General features: G+C 38.6%; 2 protein-coding genes across 3 annotated transcripts in view; one reads left to right on the top strand and one right to left on the bottom strand.

Annotated features, from left to right (window-relative positions):
• YBEY (ybeY metalloendoribonuclease) overlaps positions 1–17,831 on the bottom strand; it is a 260,748-nt gene extending 242,917 nt beyond the window's left edge. The window contains exon 1 of one of the 2 annotated variants that reach the window (XM_044060556.1): positions 17,718–17,831. The gene's annotated coding sequence lies outside the window, so the exon portion shown is untranslated. Of the gene's footprint in view, positions 1–17,469 lie in introns of both variants that reach the window. The other variant, XM_044060557.1, reaches the window with a different exon arrangement.
• Positions 17,832–17,850: 19 nt separating this feature from the next.
• Positions 17,851–21,585, top strand: part of LOC122792701 (germinal-center associated nuclear protein-like) — a 1,487,771-nt gene continuing 1,484,036 nt past the window's right edge. Inside the window, exon 1 of the mRNA XM_044060286.1 lies at positions 17,851–17,970. The gene's annotated coding sequence lies outside the window, so the exon portion shown is untranslated. The remainder of the gene's footprint in view (positions 17,971–21,585) is intronic.

The following is a 21,585-nucleotide window of genomic DNA, read 5'->3' as shown; positions in this document are numbered from 1 at the left end:
AGAAAGAAAAGTATGGTATAAGAATGTAATGATAAAACACTAATATGTAAAATCATAGGAATATTTAACAGATTAAAAAAATAAAGCTATAAAAATAAGAAGCAATGGTATAATACGAAAGTAGAATATCAATATTATTATGGAGACTGGTAATAACTAAAATTACCAATATAAGGAAATATGCCATATAAAAAGAAAAGTGCTATAATATGTTTACATTGTTCAGTAGTTTCTTCTTTTCGACATGTATCTGAACTATTAACAAATAGAAGTAAATATGTTAAAAAAACAGAAAAAAGTTATTCTGTCATATGGGTTATACAGAATGAAAGAATAAATGAAATTATGTTTAATATGAAATGGATTTTAGCAACTATATTAATCAGAAATCAGATGGTAGTTATGGAAAAAGGAGTGGGGGGTCTAATGGGTATAAACATTTAATATGATTGTAAGAGAAATTATGAATATGTTGAAATATATTTGTATATCTATATAGCTGAACATTTGTAAATATATAAATATGTTGTAAATAAGTGTTCCTTTTGTATATAAATAAAGGATACCTACCCTTTTTGATGTGCGCCATAGGATCTTTTTCATCCACCTGAGCTACCACCAACTCAAGGAGATGGGACCTCGATTTAACATCTCATCTGATGGACAACACATTCAGGAGAGCTGCACACTCTTTAAGCTGCACTGCAGTGTGAGTATCCAATCTTGCTGGTGTAGGAATAGAACCCGCAGTCTTCTGTACCAAAGGCGGGTGTACGACCTGTTGCGCCATTAATACTGCTTACATAAACCAACTACTGCATGTGCAATTATTGTTCAAAAATACATCTTGTCTGACAACGGTAGCATATACTGCAACTGCTATGTGTTATTCTTGATCTGACTGGAAATTTCATGTATCCCAGGCTGAGCCTGAAAATTGTCAAGTGAGATCAGTGCTCTACCCTGATCAAAAAATACATAAATGTTTTCACTTGCCTGTTAATCAAATGTATAGGTGGGTGTGCTATTTATTAAAGAAGGTCAGCCATGTGCATTTATAGTAACTCCGAGATGCTGCGTAGCAGTATTACAATAAAATTAATTTGTTTTGAACAAATGGTTAAACAGTTAACTTACTTTTTTAGAAGAATTATGGATGTGTTAGTTCACAAATAACCCTGAATGTGTCACTATAACTGCCAAGATCATTCTCAGGACCGATAAATGGGCTATAAAGGAGTGCACTGGCTCGTGCATAAATCATGGTTAAGAATACGGATTTCATTTTTGCTTACATTACTAAAAATGCATATATTCTTAAGTCTTCTTTTATTTTATTACTGTTACACAATACATAGTTTCATAGTATAGTACTAGGCTATCTGCCCTGGGGCATTTGTAAGCCTAGCCATAGTGATGTGGCATTTGCCACCCCATGAAATGGTACAAAAATGTACAGAATAAATTTAGAATACTGTGTCTAGTAGTGACACAATGAAGGTCCCCTCATATAATAGAATTAGTTTACTGTGCCCCTGTCTAGCAGTGACACAGATGTGACCCCTGGGGTAAACTTACGATCTCCCATCCACTCATCAAGATTTCTCTTGAAGAGAGCCAGTGAGGGGCTCTGCCTAATATGAACTGGGATCTTGCTCCAAAGCATGGGAAGCCTCTGGGTTATGAATCTATCCCTCCAGCATTTCCTATTCATACTTGTGCTGAGGTTTAAGTCTTTAGCTCTCGTGGTCCTGATGGACTTGGATTTTTTGAGGTGGAGCATGTCCATCAGATCCTGATTGGACATGACCTTGTACGTCACATGACTTTGTACGTCAGGCAGAGATCACCTCTGAGCAGGCGGTATGATACTGAATAGAGCTGAAGTTTCTTTAGTCTGGCAGAATAAGACATATGTTGGAGACCCTTGATCCTCTTGGTGAGGTACTTTTGTGGTCTCTCCAGCTGTTGCAAATGCTGGGTGAGGTACATAACAAATGGGGCATTGTACTCAACCATGGGTCTGATGAGGGAGGAATATAGGGGTACAATGACATCCTTGGATCTGGATGTGAATCCCTTCATGATGAGGTGTGCAAGGTAGAATGTTTTGCTAACCACTTTGGCAACGTGGGTATCAAATGAGAGGTCGCTGTCGACTTGGGTCCCTAGGTCTCAGATTACTTTTTCAGTACTCAGTGGGTTGCTGTCTATGTGATAATTTGTGGGTACTTTGTTTTTCCCAAAGGGGATGACTATACATTTTTTGGCATTTAGTTTAAGGCCATGACTCCGGCACCAGCTGTCCGTTTCTGTGAGGCCTTTTTGTAGGATGTGTGTGTCTGCTGGTGTATCGACTATGGTGCCTAGTTCGCAGTCATCTGCGAACTTTGTCAGCCACAGCCCTCCCGTGTTTGCTTTAACATCTGAGAAATAAATGCCGAACAAGAGGGGTCCCAGGACAGATCCCTGTGGGACACCACTTGTGACTGGCTTTGAGTCTGACATTGCTCCAGCGATTTTAACTTTATGAGTTCTGTCCTTTAGCCAGTTTGCAACCCATCTAGTGACATAAGGGTTTACATTTAAGCTGTTGAGCTTATCTATGATGCCTGAGTGGGATATTGTGTCGAAGGCCTTAGCCAAGTCCAGGTATGCTGTATGGACTGCTTTGCCCTCTTCAATGGCTCTAGTGACTGTCGAATTGCAAAACATCTAACAACCATATCTAAATATATACTGTGCTTTTTTTTTTTAAGAAGGTAAACAATGTTGACATATTCACAGTTACAATTATACATCACATATATATTTGTTTATACAATCATCAATCCATCATTATCTTAAACTGCTGAATTCCTGCCTTCTCTTAAACCTCACTACTCCTCCAAAACATTATTCTGCATGTGTTGTTCCCACAATTTCCATTTTTTTAATAAAATTTGCTCCTACCCTTTTCTAAAGATCCCACTTCCTGTTCTTTTATGTCTGTTGCAATACTCACTACTTCAAATACAGTTGGTTTAGACTTTGATTTCTATTTTGTAGTATTTTTTTTTTTTTGCAGCCATCAGAATTAAACTTAACAAGGCCTTACTATGCCTAGGCAATTCAGATCCTGTATTCCAGTTAAAAAAAAATTTTCTTTAGTTATACTCATTTGCTCACCCAACATTTCTAACACAATACTCTGTATGGAAATTTTTAAACTATCTACTCATTATACTTCTAAAACATATGTGTCCAGTTATCTCTTTCTTCAGCATTTGCCATCTACCCAAGGAAAACTTTGTAGTCTGCTTGGGATACAAAAATACCTATACAAACACTTCCAGGAAACAAAATCCTAAATCTTCTAGACTTTGTCGACTATTTAGGCTCATAGGTGTTTACTAGGCTAACGACCACAACAGCCTTTTTAAGCCTAGCCATACATCCCGGATCTCTGACAAATTCTGACAGCCTTGATAAGTGTAAGCTTGGACCTGGGAGATGAACCATTTACAGGTTACCCGTTTGCATTAGAGACATAGGTGTCAAACCAGGGATGAATTTCCAGTTTCCCATCCAATTGTCCAAGTTGCACTTGAATTGGGTTAGGGAGGAACTCTGTTTCACATGTATGGGGAGCCGGTTCCATAGATGGAGTAGTCTCTGAGCTACAAACCATCTCTCCAACAGGTCCTATTTATATCATAGGCAAGGTTTAAGTCTTTAGAATGGGTCATTCTGGTACTGTTTGTTTTGTGGATATGCAGGAGGTCCATCAGAGTGGGGTCTGATAATGCCCTGTATGCCAGGCATAGATCACCCCTCAAAAGCCTGTAAGAGACAGAATACAGGGATAGGACCCTGAGGCAGTCTACATAGGACATATTACTTACACCCTGTATTCTTTTAGTGAGGAACCTCTGTGGATGTTGCACTTGTTGGATATACCTGGTTAGGTACATACCAAAGGGGGCACTGTACTCAGTAAGTCTGATGAATGCAGAATACAGTGGAACAATGACTTCCTTGGACTTGGATACCATACCTTTGTTTATAAGTTACACAACATAGAATGATTTCCTCACCACTGTGGACACATGATGATCAAAGGCTAGATTACTATCTATGTGTGTCCCTAAGTCCCTGACTACTGGGTCAACTCTAAGGGGTGTGTTGTCAATATGATACCTACCAGGGATGGATGACTTCCCAAAGGAGAAGGAGACATACATATGTCCTTCCATTGCTTCCTTGTAAGTTGCTTATCCAAGCTCTCTTCCCAATCTTTTCTGATGGACTCCTACAGTTATCATATGACATTTTATATCACCTACTAATTATCCCTTTTTTATCAGCAGCTTCTAGCTATTCTACAGTCAACTAAACACTCTACCAGGGCAGGTCTTTCACTTAGGATTACACTATCCCTTTCTCTTTGTCTATACTCTGACATCAAACCCTGCTAGGGAAGGAAATCTCCAGCCTGCAGTCCCAATGTCTTCTTGGCCTCTTCCCATTCTACTATCTTTATACTCTCTAGTTATTTGCTCCCAGTACCTTGACCTCTTTTTCCAGTTTTCTCCAGTAAATTCTAGCTCCCTCTTGCCTGTTCTCTATACTCCTACTTGTAGTCCTCTCTATCGACGGAATCTCATTTCTCCATTCTCATGTTGCTTTGATTCTTAGAATGCTTTCTAATACTCTATGAATATATCCTGTATGACTGTTATTTTCCTTAAGGATCTATATCCAAAATCCCACTCACTCCTTATTTCTTTGAATTTCTCCCTCACTTCATCATCATCCCTTTCCACTATGAATTACAGCTTTGTGCGTGTATTATGTATATGAGCTTAACTGTGTAGCTATAAAATATCCATTTAAATCAGGAAATCCCATCCCCCATTCTACTGAAAGGATTAACTTATCCCAACTGACCCTTGCCCTCTTCCATTCCTACATAAAATCCTTCAACTCTTCATTGATTACTGTCCACAACTTCTCCTCTGGTTGATAAAAATATGCCTGACCTATATATATATATATATATATATATATATATATAAACTAAATGGACTTAAAACAGTTTCCTGCTTGTATCTTGCTATCCATAGCCATAAACAAGAGCTTCCAGTTTCTCAGTTTTTTTATTATATTTTGTTTAGTGTCGTCAGTAAGTCCTTAGCTGCTATAACAGAATCCTCTTTAATCCATACTCCTAAATACTTCATTTTAACATGTCCCTATAAATATGGATATTTCTGGACCAATCCATGTGTGGGTACATAGTTTACAGCTATAGCCGTTGTTTTGTCTATATTAATTCTATATCCCGAAAAGGCATGAAACAGTCTCAGAATGTTCCACAACACTGAGATGTGGTTTTCTGGTCTTAATAGGTACAAAATAATATTGTCTGCAAATAAAGCCAAAATTCTTGATTATCACGTCAATAACATACTTGAATTTCTGAGTACTTTACTTTCTTTGCCAATGGCTCTAAACACAACACAAATAAAGAGGATACCCTGGCTAACTCTTCTGTTCAGACACAAGTTATCAGAGGGAAAACCACCACTTTAATTTTTACCTCTGATCCCTCATATATCCTTCTAATTAACTTTATTTTTGTATCAGAGAATACGAATGCTTCATTTGCCCTACTCATAAAATTCCAGCTTACTCTGTCAAATCTCTCTCTCTCTGCATCAAGACCCAGCAAACGCAGCAGTATTTTCTTATATTTGCATTTCCTCTGGATCATTACTGTTTTATTAATATTGTCAAATGTTTGCCTCCCCTGCACAAAAAACACATTGATCTATATCTATCAAGTTTGGTAACACCTTTGCCATTCTTTTAGCTATTATGGACATAAACACTTTATAATAATGACTTCATTTTGACATGGGCCTATATGAATCTGGGGCCGATGAGTTTTTACCACCTTTAGGTATTCCAGCCACCACTGCTATTTTTCCAGATGTTGGTGTGTCCCCCTTCTTTTAAAATACTGTTAAAACAAAATCTTCCAGATCTGTATCACTTGCTTGCCTCCTAACTACACCACTTCCATGGGAATGCCATCTATTCCTTGAGACTTTCCTGCAGATTGACTATACATCACTGTTTTTATTTTACCTCCTCCAATCTTAACTATTAATTGTTTTGCCTCATCAACCTCTAATCTTGGTATACCCAAGTCTTTCTTAAACATTTCCATTTGTATTTCTACTTGATTTCCATATTCCTCTTCTTTACACGTATTTTCATAACATTTCCAAAATATCTCTAATACCTCTATAGGACCTCTGGTTATTTTTCTTGTTATAGGCTCCTTAAATTGGTCAACAATACTCTTTCTGTTGCCTAAGTTGTTGTACTAAAAGTATTTGTGCCCTGGAGTTATTATCAAAACACAGTTGTTTTTAACAGTAATCTTTCTATACTCGCACATATTATCCAGATACTATCTTATTTTTTCTTTAGCACTCTCCAATTGTACCTCTTCTTGTTTTGTGTGTTCCCCTTTATTTGCAATGCTTACATTTTCCAGCCTCTCTTAATAATTATTGCCACTTCTTAACCAATTATACAGTAGTATAAATACTCCCCTTTTTCTTTGTCCACGATTTCTGCTGAATATCCATCCTGAAATCCTTTTTTTATCAAATTCACATGCTCAGTTCACTCCAGATGTGTCACCTACTACAATGCTAATGGTACTTTGCATTTCTTAATATAATTCATAATTACCTTTTTGCCTATACCTGTGAGGCCATTCACAATCAAAAATATGTTTAGTGAAGTCATTATGATATACATGCAACAGCTTTTTTAAATGTCTATTTCCAGTTTTTGTATTACATGCACCCATTAATGTTTGGCAGGTCATGTCCTTTATATATTTGTCTTTTTTATCTCCATTTCAGTCACATTTTACAAGATTTTTTGTTTTAATGAAAACCCTCAAAAAAACCCATTATGTACTAACCTAAAACAAACACACAAAACAATGTACACTTTCAAATAATGAAGTTTAACCCTCCTGAAAGGAACAATTGCCCCAAATTGACTGCTGTACCCACAGGCATTAACTAACTTAAAATTAAGATTAATCATGCTGAAGTATGTGTTACAACTTGTGTTTCTACTTGCACCAATTGCTGCCTGTCCTTGTCTTAACTTTATTCCCCTCCCAAGTGTGAGAAACAGCTTGTACACTTACAGAAAGCATTAACTTTGAGCCTTAAGAAAAAGTGCACTATGCATCTTTAAAACTAAATCATGCACTTATCTAGTAAATGCATTACCATATGTAGTTACTAGAAAAGTGACCTCTCTTATTCACTTCCAATAATTTCAAACTTTATATTTTACTGAACTGCTTCTCCTTGTATTCTTTAATTTTATATTCCTCTCAGTTAACAATGCCCAGATCTTTCAATTTTTTTGCCTTCACCCTTAGTCAGCTGGTTTCCATGAAAACATAAGAAAAAATGTATTTCTCAACACTGGCATATATTTGCTAAAAGAAAACTATTCATTATATTGTGGTCTCTTGTATGCCAAAAAAAAACTTGCTTAAACAAAAAGCCTGCCATTAAACCAAGCCAAGCAAAGGGCATTAATCCACACATTCACCTATGCAAAAGTAAAAGAAAATATTTTAACTCTACATATATAACAATCAGTGCACTTTTTACACCCCATCCCCACCCCAAGAACCCAAGATTGCAGCCTATTAACTTTAATCATGCTTGTGTCCATTACTTGTTCTTTTTACACCGTCATGCCTACATTTCTTAAAACTAAAAAAAGAAAAAAGCACTCGTTTAATATTTTATCACCTACCAATCAATGAAAATACTTTACGCAACATGCAATTCATATAATTAAACGTTTTTTACATAATCTGTTAAGAAAAAAGTTGTTTTATTTACAGTTACTTTCGCTGTTATCTTGCTAAAAAGGACACTATGCCTATCAGTCCCATCCCACAAGTTTAACAAGTCAACAAAAAATCCAATCTTTCTCAGACTATTTTCTTGTTGCAAATGTGACTGATGGTTTATAGTCTCACATTTAATTACCAAGTTTAGTGCTGCTGGTCTTCTCCCTGTTTATCTCCATCTCCCAACCCCAGACTCCGGTTCAAGCCCAAGGTTTTCCCTGATTTTTCTAGTCGTCTCTTGTGTTTTTTTCTGCACCCCAAGTATTTTCCTTTAGAACAGTGGAAAAGATTTCACTGGCAAAGTCTCTCTATAAGCTTTATTATCAAAAGAATGAGAACCAGAGTCCCCTTTGTTTAATGGCTCACTTTCTGTTGGAAAAACTTTATTTCCTTCTTAACCTGTACTGCATCAAAAAAATGACTTTGATCCTCAAGGAAAAAAAATGTTTTTAAGACCCTTAACCTGTTCTGCATGAATAACTGACATTGATCCTCCAGGGAAAAAAAATATTCTGAAGACAGCTGAATATAGCAGCTTGAATCTCACACCTGCCTCTCAATGTTCCTTGATTGCTGGCATAAATTTGTTTTTCTTCTGCCTGGTGTAAAGTGAATAATAATTTTCCACAAATACTTGACCGTCTCCAATTATAATACTTCACCCTCTGCCCCAGTTTTCTCAGAATCATCTTTTTCTGCTAGTATAACTGCAGCTTTACTAATACAGGTCTTGGCTGCTTTTTCATGGCCAGATCTGAAGCATACAAACCCTGCTATGTAATACCAGTTCAGTTACTTATATGTTGTCATTATCAACTGCTTTTTCTCCCCCCAATTTTCTACATGGGATTGGTAGGTCAACTGTTGCAGGTACTCTCTCACACAGGCCATCAAGCTTGTTGCTGGACACCCGTTTCCTCTTGACTTCTTCCTGTCTGTCCCTTTTGCTTTTCTGAACATGTGCCCGAACCACTGTAATCTGTTCTCTTTGACCTTTTTTTTTTTTTACACCTGGAGCTAATTGGGCTGTTGCTCTTATGTCCTCATTCTTCATCTGTCCTGCAGTGTGCATCCTATCGCCCATCTCAAGCATTTCATCTCCATTACGTCTAGCTTTGTCAATTGCTCTACCTTTACTGTCCAAGTTTCTATAACATATAGTAGTACTGGTCGCACCACTGTTTTATACATCTTATTCTTCAGCTTCTTTGGCATACTTCTATCATACACTACACCCAAAACTCTGTGCCAGCGAGCTTTAGCCCCTCCGATTCTAGCGTTGACCTCCTTCATTCAGATTTCCCTTCTCCTCAACCACCCCACCCAGATACTTGAAGCTGTTAACCTGTTCCACTATTTCCCTGCTAATTCAATTCTAAACTTCGTTTCCTGATTTCCCCCATTTCCTGCTATTACAACGGTCTTATCTCTAGCTCTATTCAGTTTCATCTCATGTACATTCCATTCCCCTATCCTTTGTAGAAGTTCTTGCACAAAGTCTGCCTAAATCCCATGAGTGGAGGAGTTCCCTGGTCAGCCTCAGTAAGAAGCTGAGATCCCTTATAAGATCCTCCAAAGCTAGCTACGTAAACAAAATTGGCACTGATTCTAGGGAGAACCACAAAGCATTCTATAGCTATGTCAAGAATCTCAGTGGCAACACCCCCTGATCTGCTCTGAGTTACAGCACAACGACATGAAAATTACAGAACCAACTGATATTGCTAACATCCTGGCAGATAGGTTCAGTGCTAACTTTACCCCCCTCTCACCCCTAAAGGCCCCATATCTATACAGGAAAAATGCAGAGTCCCTGTAATCACAACTATGCAGGTAAAAGCTGCACTCTCTAAAGCCAAAAACACAGCATCAATGGGACTGGACAACATCCCAGGCTGCATTTTACATGAACTTCAGAATGAACTGGCTCCCCACCTAAGCACCATGTTCAATCATGGTCTCACATCAGGCTTTGTGCCCACTGAATGGCGCACAGCAACATTTATCCCACTCCACAAAGGGGGGAGCCACCAGTGATCCCAGGAACTATCACCCTATTATCCTGATGAGTATGGTCTGTAAAGCCATGGAATGTATCATCATGGAATTCATAAACAAAGACACTGGTAATCTCCAAACTCTGGATCCCACCCAGTTCGGGTTTGTGAAAGGCAGATCATGCCTCCTGAACCTGATCGACTTCTCTGAGGCAGTCACCAAACCTGTAAACGAGGGTAAGGTGGTTCACACAGCCTATCTTGACCTCGACAAGGCTTTCAACACCATCCCCCATTCTGGAATTATAGCTAAACTCACTAAACTAGGTATAAATTCCTATGTCACAAGATGGGTTGCCAACTGGCTCACTGACAGAACCCGCACTGTAAAAGTTGCAAACTCCAAATCTGACTTCAAACTAGTGACAAGTAGAGTACCACAGGGTTCAGTCCTGGGACCTCTCCTGTTTGGTATCTACTTCTCTGAAGTACAGGCTAACACAGAAGGCCTTTGGCTAATGAAGTTTGCAGACGACTGCAAACTAGGAGCCATAGTTGAGACCCCAAATTATGTGGACATCCTACAGAAGGGCCTCACTGAGACAGATGCCTGGAGTCAGAGCCATGGCCTCAAGCTCAATGCCAAGAAGTGCACTATCATCCCCTTTGGTAACACTTTGTACCCATGAACTACCCCATAGGTGGCAGTCTGCTTAACGCCAAATGTGCGATAAGAGACCTTGGGACCCAGATGGACAGTAGTCTCTCCTTTGATAATCACATTGCCACAGCAGTCAGGAAATCCTTCTACATGGCACACCTCATCACAAAAGGGTTCTTATCTAGGAAAAAACGAGGTCATTGTTCCCCTCTACTTGACACTCAGCCTATTATAGAGTACAACGCCCCTTTTGGAATGTACCTCACAAGACATCTGCAGCAGCTGGAAAGGCCACAGAAGTACCTCACAAAAAGGATTACTGGCCTCAAACAGATGCTGTACACTGACAGTCTCAAACAACTCCATCTTTATTCCATAGCATATCGCCTACTCCGAGGTGATCTCTGCCTAACATATAAAGCTATGTCAAACCCAGAGCTGTTGGACATGCTACACCTAAAGAAATCTCAATCCCTCCAAGCTACATGCTGTAGGGACCTAAACCTTATCACAACAACAAACAGGACATGCCTGAGGGATAGATTCCTGTCCCAGAGACTTCCCATACTCTGGAACAAGCTACCCATCTATGTCAAGCAGGGTTCCTCATTAGCACTCTTCAAGAAAAATCTTGATATGTGGATGGAAAACAGCAAATACAGCCCAGGGATCACTTTGCTGGCTCTGCTCAACAGGGGCACAGGAAAAGAACTTTCTTGGGTGGCGTAAGCCTGGAACCTTGTTGACTAGATTTACTTAGGCCCTTGGGCCGATAGCCTAGTACCTACCTATGTAACGACACATCTGCATACAGCAACTTGGTTGACTTGTCTCCTCCAAACTGTTTGCTAATGTAGTGCATCACCAGTATAAAGAGCAGTGGGTTCAGATCTGAAACCTGATGCACACCCACTCCCACTGGGAACCCCTCTGTGGGACAGAACACTGCTCGTACTTAAATCATTGGATCCTTGTACACAGTGTGCACTAACTCTTGCATTGTTTCTAGGACTTCAATCCACCACAGGACTGCACAAATCAGCTTTCTTAGGACCTCGTCATATGCTTACTCCAAGTCTAGGAAACCCCAGTTGGACTCTCTGCTCCTGTCTAGCTTCTTCTCAAGTACATGCACCTTATCTGTACGAGCTGTATTAACAAATACTTTACATTCTTACTACCCTAACCTCTCATCATACTATCTATACCTTTCAGCACCTACATTCTTCCCATTCTTAGAGTGGACTTATTTTTTTTTATTTCCTAGCATAGTAGGCTATACTTCCAATATTTTTGTATACACACACATATATATACATGTGTATATATATATATATATATATATATATACGCGTGTCTGTATATATTTTTAAATTATATTTGTACTAGTATCTTATTTGATGTTATTTAACTCTGAGCTTTTTCCCCAGGCCTCCACTGAAATGGGTATTTATTACCCAGTTGGACTTTTCTGGTAAACAAATGTCAATAAATAAACCTGTCTCATTGCAAACACTGGGCAAGTTGTGCTGCATCCTGATCTGAATCCGAACTGCTCATCTCCCATCTTACTTTCTACTACACTATGTATTCATTTATCAAGCAGCCGCTCCAGCCTTTTCATGCATTATGACAGGAAGTGATACCTCTGTACTGCCCACAGCTGTGACGTCCCCTTTTTTTTGAAGACTGGCACTAGTATGTGTATTTTCCAGTTTTCTGGGATGTGCCTCTCTCCATACTGCTAAGAGTACCATCAGGAACCATTTCTTACCCAACATCTTCATCATATATACTGTGACCTCATCTTATGTCTTCTATGGTAGGCTCCTCCTCTTTCTTTGTAGACTATCTGGGGCACTACAGCTTCTGTGAGGTTTTCTTCATTCAAAAGCTGAAGTGCTCTTTCCAGCTGCCACTAATGTCCTGTGGATTGCTGAGCAGGTTGCTGCTGGCATCCAGAAGCTTTTAGAGTGCCTCTGATGCCTTGTTCTTTGCTGCTGTAAGTCCTTTCTTGGCTTCATTGTTAGCCAACCAGTATTCCTCCTAGCCTTATGCATTCTTCTATCTCCCACTATTTTGCATGCCTTTCTTTAGATTACTTCACAGATTTCCAGCTTTCTTTGTGGACCTTATTTCCATACCTGGTTTGGTTGCATACCTGTTTTCTAGTCCTCATACATGCTGTTTTGACATGCTGCCATTCTTTAACTCCATCTATTTCCTCTTCTTCTTCTTGAGGTATTGGAGCCATGAAATCATGCACTGAACTGTTGTACTTTCTTTCCAGTCAACTTCCAGGTCTTCAGGTTGGACTCTATTGACCCTAGAGCTTGCAGCAGATTGTGGCAACTGCTGCTATAGACCAACTGTTGCACTGTGGATGAATTTGCACTAACTGATTTTGCCCCTTTCCTTACTAGGAGGAAGACTGAGTTGCCCATTGGCCTGTCTTGCATGTGATCTTGTGACTGACTCTCTTTTTGAGCCATCTGCAAGACTGAAGTCTAGAATGGACTCTCCTTTATTCCTGTTGCCTCACCAATGTGGACTGAAGCAGTCCTCACATCCTGCTCTGTCTCAATATGTGCATTCTGGTTACTCGTTATCTAGAGTAATTCATGCTGTCCTGCTTTATTTAGTAGGCCCTACAACTTCTGTCTGAATGCACTCTTCCTCACTATAATCCTGCTGTGGTGCATAGGCTGAAATTGTGAATAGTGCCATATCCTTACATTGGAGTCTGATTGTCAGGAGTCCATCACTAATTCTGACGTCCCTCGCTGTCTTCTGAAGCTTCACCCTCACCACTATTTCCACATCATTTTTAACCTGGCATAGACCAGAAAAGGCTGGGTCCTCAACCAACTTATCACTAGCAAATATCAATGGCCATTTAGTGACATTAGTTAACATGACCAAATCACTTAGAGCCATATTTTTATGCAGTCAGGTATCCAGTCTTAACTCACTCTAACCTCGCAATCTATGATCAGTGTTCTCCTATCTTGAAGATATTGCACACCACAGTAGATGCCCAAAGCAGTCGGTCTATTTAACTCTTCCCCTTATACGACACAATGTAGAATCTGTGCTACTGCACATAGCTTCACTCTTTGGAGAGTTTGAATTGGAAACATTCAACGTGTTTTTCAGAGGTGGGAAAAACTCAAAAGAAACATGGAGAGAACATGCAAACTCCAATCAGACATTGGACGGAGGTCAGAATTGAATCTTGTACCTTGGGCATGGGAGATGAAGATCTTAATCATTATATCAACTGATCTCTGGTAATCTGTGTGTTTGTAAAATTAATACAGTCTGTTCCTTCCAGTTTCTCTGGTACAGCAGAAAATATCAAGTTTTCATTGTATGCTCTGTCCTCCAACTCAACCACTTTTTTTGGAACAGCTCTTGTGCATTCTTATACTCAGCCAGCCATTTTATTTCAGCCTTTGATGTTTTGAGTTTGATCAGATCATCTGAACTGCTGTTTAAAGCTTCTTCCATTTTTCCAGCCTTTTGAGCTGATTCATTGTTTTAATTTATTTCACTGATATCAGCTCTGAGCACACTTGACTTTTTTCCTGTAAATCTCCATTTCTTCTACAAACGCTGGGGCTTGAACTGCTTTTTGCAGAACAGCTGCAAGATTCCTCCTAGTAAGTAATGTTTTCTTCACCTTTTCTAGTTGACTCTCTTTCAGGCTCCTCAAGTTTCTTCTCTGCTTGACTTGAGGTAGTAAAGTTACTAGCCATTAACTGAGTATTACTAAAACAAGCAAAATTACTGTCCCTCATCAGCTTTTTTTTTTTTTTTTTTTTTTTTAATATACTGACAGAGCTGAAATTAAGCTGTTGGTCAGTGTGCAGCCATTTTGGAAAACCCAAATGTACTGTGCTTTAATAACAATATCAGTTAACTCACAATTTATTTGATCAAGATTTCTGTACAAAACCACACGTAATGGTCCATGTGTTTGTGTGAGGGGGGGCCAAGAGCCCAAAAGGAGGGACAATCTATAAAGTTAATGTTTTGCATTAACAGCTCTGGTGGCATACAGGGCTAAAAAACTTACTATGGCGCAGGTGACCCAGGTTGGATTAACAGCTCAGGCAATGGACAGAGCAGCAGGTGAGATGGACGTTACCATCCCAGGAGGATGGGCAGTATGTGGGAGTATTTTGATGGAGTGTTTCCTTCACTGAATTTTTCTGTGGACATAATATGCAACTGTCTCTTGCAATGATCTCTGGTACAGACTAAAAACCTCGTGTAACGGAAGGCATGGTCTCAAGAGAATGTGCACAGCTGGACATGACTGAGCGGCTGTGAAGGCAATATACCTCTACATTGCACATGGTCGCAGAGAGAGTGGGATTTCAGGTAGGTCATGAAACCTAAGTCATGACCCCCATTAGCTTGATAAATGACACCATGACCCACAGGATATCCTTAGTAAGCAGGCTGGTCCTAGTAGAAAAAACAGTATTGGTCCTGCGGAGGACAGCAGAAAGGCAGTATACCCAACAAGGGAAGTGCAACACTGAGATGACTGTCTGAATATAGGTAAGGAAAGCAGAAATAAATATATAATGCTTTGCATCAGCATGCATTATTTGAACAATAAATAGGAAATTATGTGCGACATTACTAACCCACATAACCGTGTGTGGTTTACTAGAAAATCAAAACTTTTACTTGGGAAAGGGCAAAAATATATGACCATAGCTCTCAACCTTCCATCTCCAAAATGAGGAACACTCGCATTCATAATGTGGAACAAATGGGCACAATGTGGAACACATACTAATGGCTTACTAACAACTTCAACTAAGAAGGTCATAGGATAGTTAAATTATGCTGGTTTTACTTATAAAGAAGATCCTTTAATGAATTAATATGATTAATTTCTATTTACCATGGATTTCACTTAAAAAAATTCCTAACACTGAATGTGTGACAGACCCTATCATTGTGGAACCTGGAGGAACTTAAAGGAACATGAACTTTTTAAAATCCCAAATGAGGTACGTTTGTCGTAATGAGGTACACTTGAGAGGTATGTATGACATACGACCGTGTCCTTTTGCTTATCTACAATACACACACACATACCTCTCAAGTATACCTCATTTGCGGTCTTAAAAAGTTCATGTTCCTCGAAGTTCCTCAAAGTTCCACATTGAAAGACTCTGTCACACATTCAGTGTCAGGAATTTTTTTTTTTTTTTTTTTAAGTGAAATACATTGCATTGCCTACTTACCCTAATATCTCTCCCTTTCCTTCATAAGAGTATTCCTGCCTCTCTTTCATAACAGTAACTATTCTACTTCCTCTATGAAAATAATCTAATCCTTAAACTCAACCTATACTATCCCTGATACCTTTCCTATCTTTCCTTCATCTCTGTTCACATTTATCATCATTTCATTTAATATGTTTTTTTATAAAGAGGATTGTGCTAAGCACATCACACAGTAACTGATTTTCTATATTTCACGTGTGTAAAGAGTACTCCGTTATGAACATCACATAGCCTGTTACTTTTACTCACTTAAAAAGTAATCTCAAAGAAAAAAAAAAAAAAAAAAAAAAATTCCTGTTTCCATTACATCTGCATTTCTTTTTACTGTTACACTTTATTAATTGATGTACTAATAATTTGGAGCTTTTCTCCCCGGGCCTCAACTGAAAATGGACATCTATCCAGCTAGACTAGCCCGGTCAACAAATGTAAAATAAATAAAATAAATAGAAATGAATCATATTAATTCATTAAAATATCTTCTTTATAAGTAAAACCAGCATATTTTACCCATCCCATGACCTTCCTTGTTAAAGATGTTAGTAAGCCATTAGTATGTGTTCCACATTTTGTCCATTTGTTCCACATAGGCGGAAACCCATTAAGTACAGAGAAAGTTATTAGGGACCTGGGGACCCAAGTTGATAGCAATCTCTCCTTTGAAAACCACATTGCCAAAGTGGTTAGAAAGACCTTCTACATAGCCCACCTCATCACGAAGGGTTTCACATCTAGATCAAGAGAGGTAATCGTGCCCCTTTATTCATCCCTCATCAGGCCCATCATAGAATACAATGCCCCTTTTGAGATGTACCTTACCAGATACCTGCAGCAATTAGAAAGACCCCAAAAGTATCTCACCAAGAGGATCAAGGGTCTCAAACAGATGCCATATGCTGCTCGGTTAAAAAAACTCCAGCTCTACTCAGTTGCATACCGCCTACTTCTAGGGATCTATGCCTGACATACAAAGCTATGTCAAATCCAGAATTAATGGACATGCTCCACCTCAGTAAATCTAAATCCCTTAGAGCCACACGCTCGAGGGACTTGAACCTCAGCACAGAAATAAATAGAACTTGCTGGAGGGACAGGTTCATAACCCAGAGGCTCCCGTCGCTCTGGAATAGAATTCCAGTTCATGTGAGGCAGAGCACCTCTCTCTTCAAGAAGAATCTCGATAGGTGGATGGGGGGTCGTAGGTTTGTCCCAGGGATTACTCCCGTGTCACTATTAGACAGAGGCACAGTAAACTAAACCTTAAAAAGGGCACAATATACTCAAATCAAGGGATGGCGTAAGCCATACAGGATCGGACTAGGCTTATAATTGCCCCAGGACAGATAGCCTAGTATGAACCTATGAACATTATGAGGGCTAGTGTTCCTCATTTTGGACATGGAAGGTTGACAGCTATGTACACGCACACAGTACAGTTAAAACATGAACTAACATAATGCAATCGAATATCTTAGGTTTTAATAAGAAAAAAACATTTAGTACATTATTTATTTTTACTTGAGATTCAAACAAAAACTGATTACTTCCAGTACGTACCAATTCACATACTTTACAGTAATGTTTCTAACGTTAGGGCTGCAACGCGCAGATATCAAACTACGCTGCTCCCGTAATATTGCGAACACAGTACTGCGGTCATGTGTTCCCTGTTACAAGCAATAAAGTAACACATAGTCCAGGCACTTCTTATCGTTGCAGCCAGTATTTCTGATTTAAATTGGTGTGCCCTATAATAAAGAAATAAAGTGAACACTGACGAACACCAGAATATTTTTATACATTACCGTTTCTCTACCAACGACCTACAGACACAGATCCCAAAGCTGTTTCAGTTAACTTAACAAGAATATAAACTATCCGTAACTTAAAAAAAAAAACACACACACTGAGTGAACTTCCGGAAATAGATTTGACTGTGAGTCCGTCTATGTTTATTGTCCGTAAGGTGACGAATTTGAAAAACCGAGGTGGAGACGTCTTTTACCAGGATTCTTTACTTCGGTCTCTTCATTAGATGATTTAAAATAGAATATCAAGGTTAGTTTCATTTTTGTTTACATTGCAGTACGAGATGTTTCAGTTTAGAATTCCTGTATACATTTTCTTCACTGCTAAAATATTTCTTTTTAAATTGTGAGGTAATTTGTATCGAATTCCTTTTAGTCAAGTTTATTGTTATGAAAACATTCACTGTATGTAGTAATTGACTGTATTCTTAAGTTTCCAGAGTTCCCAGCATTGTATTGGTGGTATCATGTCTGTTATTTATTTCAAAGCATTTATTCTTACCGATCGCATGCTGCTGGCAATGATTATACGTTCTTCCGTCGTTTAGCTTCAGAATGAAAGATTTGAAGAGTAATAATTCTGAGCAATTTATGTTCACATTTAAGTTTAAAGACCAACTGTTGAAGACTTATTTTGATTATAAATCATAGTTGTTGTTGAGGGTACTTTGTGTTGAGGATAATTTGCTTTGGCTGGTTCACAATTGAGTAGTTAGGCATTTTCAGAGCTATCGGAATTGCGGATGTTTTAGTTTTCTTGACATTGATTTAATTGGCAATCCAATCATATAGACGCGTTAGTGGGTGAAACGGTGGTATGTATTGTTTGTCCCTGTTTGTATTATTTTGCTTATTGTTTTCTTCTGGACTTAAAAAGTTTGTGTCCAAATGTTGTTTGAAATATGGGAAAAGTTGCAGTACTGCAGACATCAGTTTTTTTTTTATACATTGCGGTTTCTTTGTGGTTTAATTTTGGTTATATTGTTGATCTTATTCAATTTTCTCTTAAAAGTAAAGTCAGTTAAAAAAATAATTAATGTTTTATTGACCCGTGAATACACTGCCAAACGTTAGCAAAAACTAAATGTTTCTAGTCAAACAAAGGGCACATCTCTTATTGGCCTGTCCGTTATTCAATTTTCTCTTAAAAGTAAAGTCAATTAAAAAAATAATTAATGTTTTATTGACCCGTGAATACACTGCCAAACGTTAGCAAAAACTAAATGTTTCTAGTCAAACAAAGGGCACATCTCTTATTGGCCTGTCCGTTATTTAAACATTTCAATTCAAAGTCCTTTACGCCTCTTGCTGCAAAACCTCCACGAAGAGCACATTCGTATAGTTTAAGATGTCAAGATCCCAGTGGTGTTTTACTGGAAACTCCTCATCTAAATGGCAGTGTTTTAAGCACAACTTCCTTACAATGTTAGATTTCAGACTCTGAAAGTCGCACCCTTTTTATGTCAAGGAACCGTTGACAGTTGGAGAACACACGACCATGTTAGCGTTTTTGTGTACTTCTCAGAATATTACAACAGTTGAGTAACATAGTGATAGTTTCTGTAGACAAAAGCAGCAATATACATACTTCTTACCAGTCAAAATGTCACAGCCTTTAAACATGGCACATAACCATCCTACCCCTTCAGTATCCTATTAGCTAACATACTGGGATAGGGGTATGAATGGAGAGATGACAAGTCAGCAAGCAAGGAGAGTAGTATTGTTGAAATAGAATTAATCCTCCAGTCTTAGTGAGTACCTTCACGTGGTGAACCCTATTTTTCACAAAATTACACTGATATATAGACTGTATTTATATAGCATATATCATGGATAGAAGTGGGTAAAAATTAAAAAAGATAGCTGGGTACACAAGACCCATGATGAAGACCTGCCCAATCTTGCTAGGCGCACTGGTGCCAGGACTGCAAAAATGACAGTGTATAATTCTCAAAATATGGAAACATTCCTACAATGAGGCCTAGGTAGGGCTCAGAGGGAGGATGGCCCATCCTGTTAGAGAAGGAAGTAGCAGTCCACAAAAATCACAAAAGCTGATAGGCTAAAGAAGAGCCATAAAGACGATAGAGTGGACTATTGAGGATAACAAAGAAATTTTGTATTGTTATAACTATGCAAAATACACAGAATTTCCAGACATAAGATATAAATAAAGATTGAGAGAAATTGGAGAAAAGAAAAATACTTCCAGAAGAAAAACTGTCAGAAGCTTCAAATAAAATGTTGTGTTCATTAATGTAACAGATTTGTGAAGAACAGTATGTAGACCAAGGAACTTTGATCTGTTTGGAAAAAGAAGCATCTGAGGAAGTGCAAAAATTTAAAGCAACAACAGCTAGAGATTTTTCAAAAGTGTAAAAAAGAAATATGGATATGGGAAAGAGAGATTTGATATGGTGCAATATTTTTGCAAAGGCTAAAGCCAAATTAATCAATATAAAGTAGGCAGCCCTAAAGATAGAGAAATACAGGCAAAGGTGTCTAGATATGGAAAACTTAACAAAAGAATGATCAAAAGATGGAATGCAGAAAAGATTTGTAAACTAGAAATTAACAAAATAGAAGTTGAACTTATGGAGTACCTGCAAAGTGAAGGATTTGGTGTAGAAGGTCTAACACAGGTTGCAGCACAGCATGATGGGAACGAGTCCCCAAAGTAAGGAGAAAACAGGAAGCTCGGGAGACATCTGAAGAAGAAATATGGACATGGGCAAGAAAAAGATTTAATATGGTGTAAAATGTATATTACATGTGTGGCGCCTGTGCCCTGGCCCAGCAATCAAGGAGACTCAGTCCTCACCACTACCACCAGAGAGGGCATCTCATATATGAGGCAAGGATAACAAGTACACATAGTAAAGTGCAATTTCCTTTAAGAGCACACAGAGATCTCAGTCAGTCTGGGGCTGGTCACTCCCTTTCACTCCATGTCCCTCATAAGACTCCCCACTGGTACAGCTAGAGGGTCCAGATCTCAGCCAGCTGGGCAAGCTAAAATCTCCAGCACCCTCTCTGTCCAACCAGTGCTTCATGTCACTGCCCAAGTAGCTGACACACACACACACACACACTTTGAGATAAGAGTTTATACTACCACACAGACACTTCTGGGGAAGGCTGGCACAGGTTCTCCAGCTGTGCCCCTTTTACCCAGACTATACAGTAGTACCACTGGCCACCACCCAGCTAATATTTATCAGCTACTCAAAGACCCTTAAAAGGGTGTCCAATTATTACTGTGCAATATTATTTTACAGTTGGTAGTATAAGTATGCAGTCAAGGCTTATTAGAGTGACTTGGTCAGTAAACTCTATAAAAATGCAATGTACTCAAGAGCTTAAATTATCTCTACACAAAGCAGCGACAGTTGAAAGGTTGTAAAATATTTAATAATAAAAACACAAGACAATACTTCTTACTACACAGTGCTAGTCAAGAGTTCAGAGATTACAGAGAAATACTTAAAATATTTCAGTAGTACAGTTCTGACATCACAGAAAAAACACTATTCTTTCTAGTTCCTAGCTATTTCTAAAAGAAAACACAAGTCTAAGATAACTTATATATGAGCAAGACAGTGTGTGAGTTGGATGGTCAAGACAAAAATGTTTAATAATCTCTGGTTCTCTCTGTTTAAATTGAAATTGCAGTTCTGATAGACATTACATCATTCTTCACCCTTCCTGTGGTTTCCAGGCCAACGGAAACTGCATATACATTCTTTTACACCTACGCAGAAACCAGAGCAATAAAATACATTTGCATGTTTAAATCTAACAATCTAACCCTTGGTTAAAGCAATAGAAAGAATGTGCTAGCCCAGATGGAATTACTCTGAAT

Source organism: Protopterus annectens, chromosome 2.part0 (genome assembly GCF_019279795.1).
Source record: "Protopterus annectens isolate FY-2018-M chromosome 2.part0, PAN1.0, whole genome shotgun sequence".
NCBI lineage: Eukaryota > Metazoa > Chordata > Ceratodontiformes > Protopteridae > Protopterus > Protopterus annectens.
The sequence above is the reverse complement of the archived record's forward strand: the minus strand, read 5'-3'. Positions and strand labels throughout refer to the sequence as shown.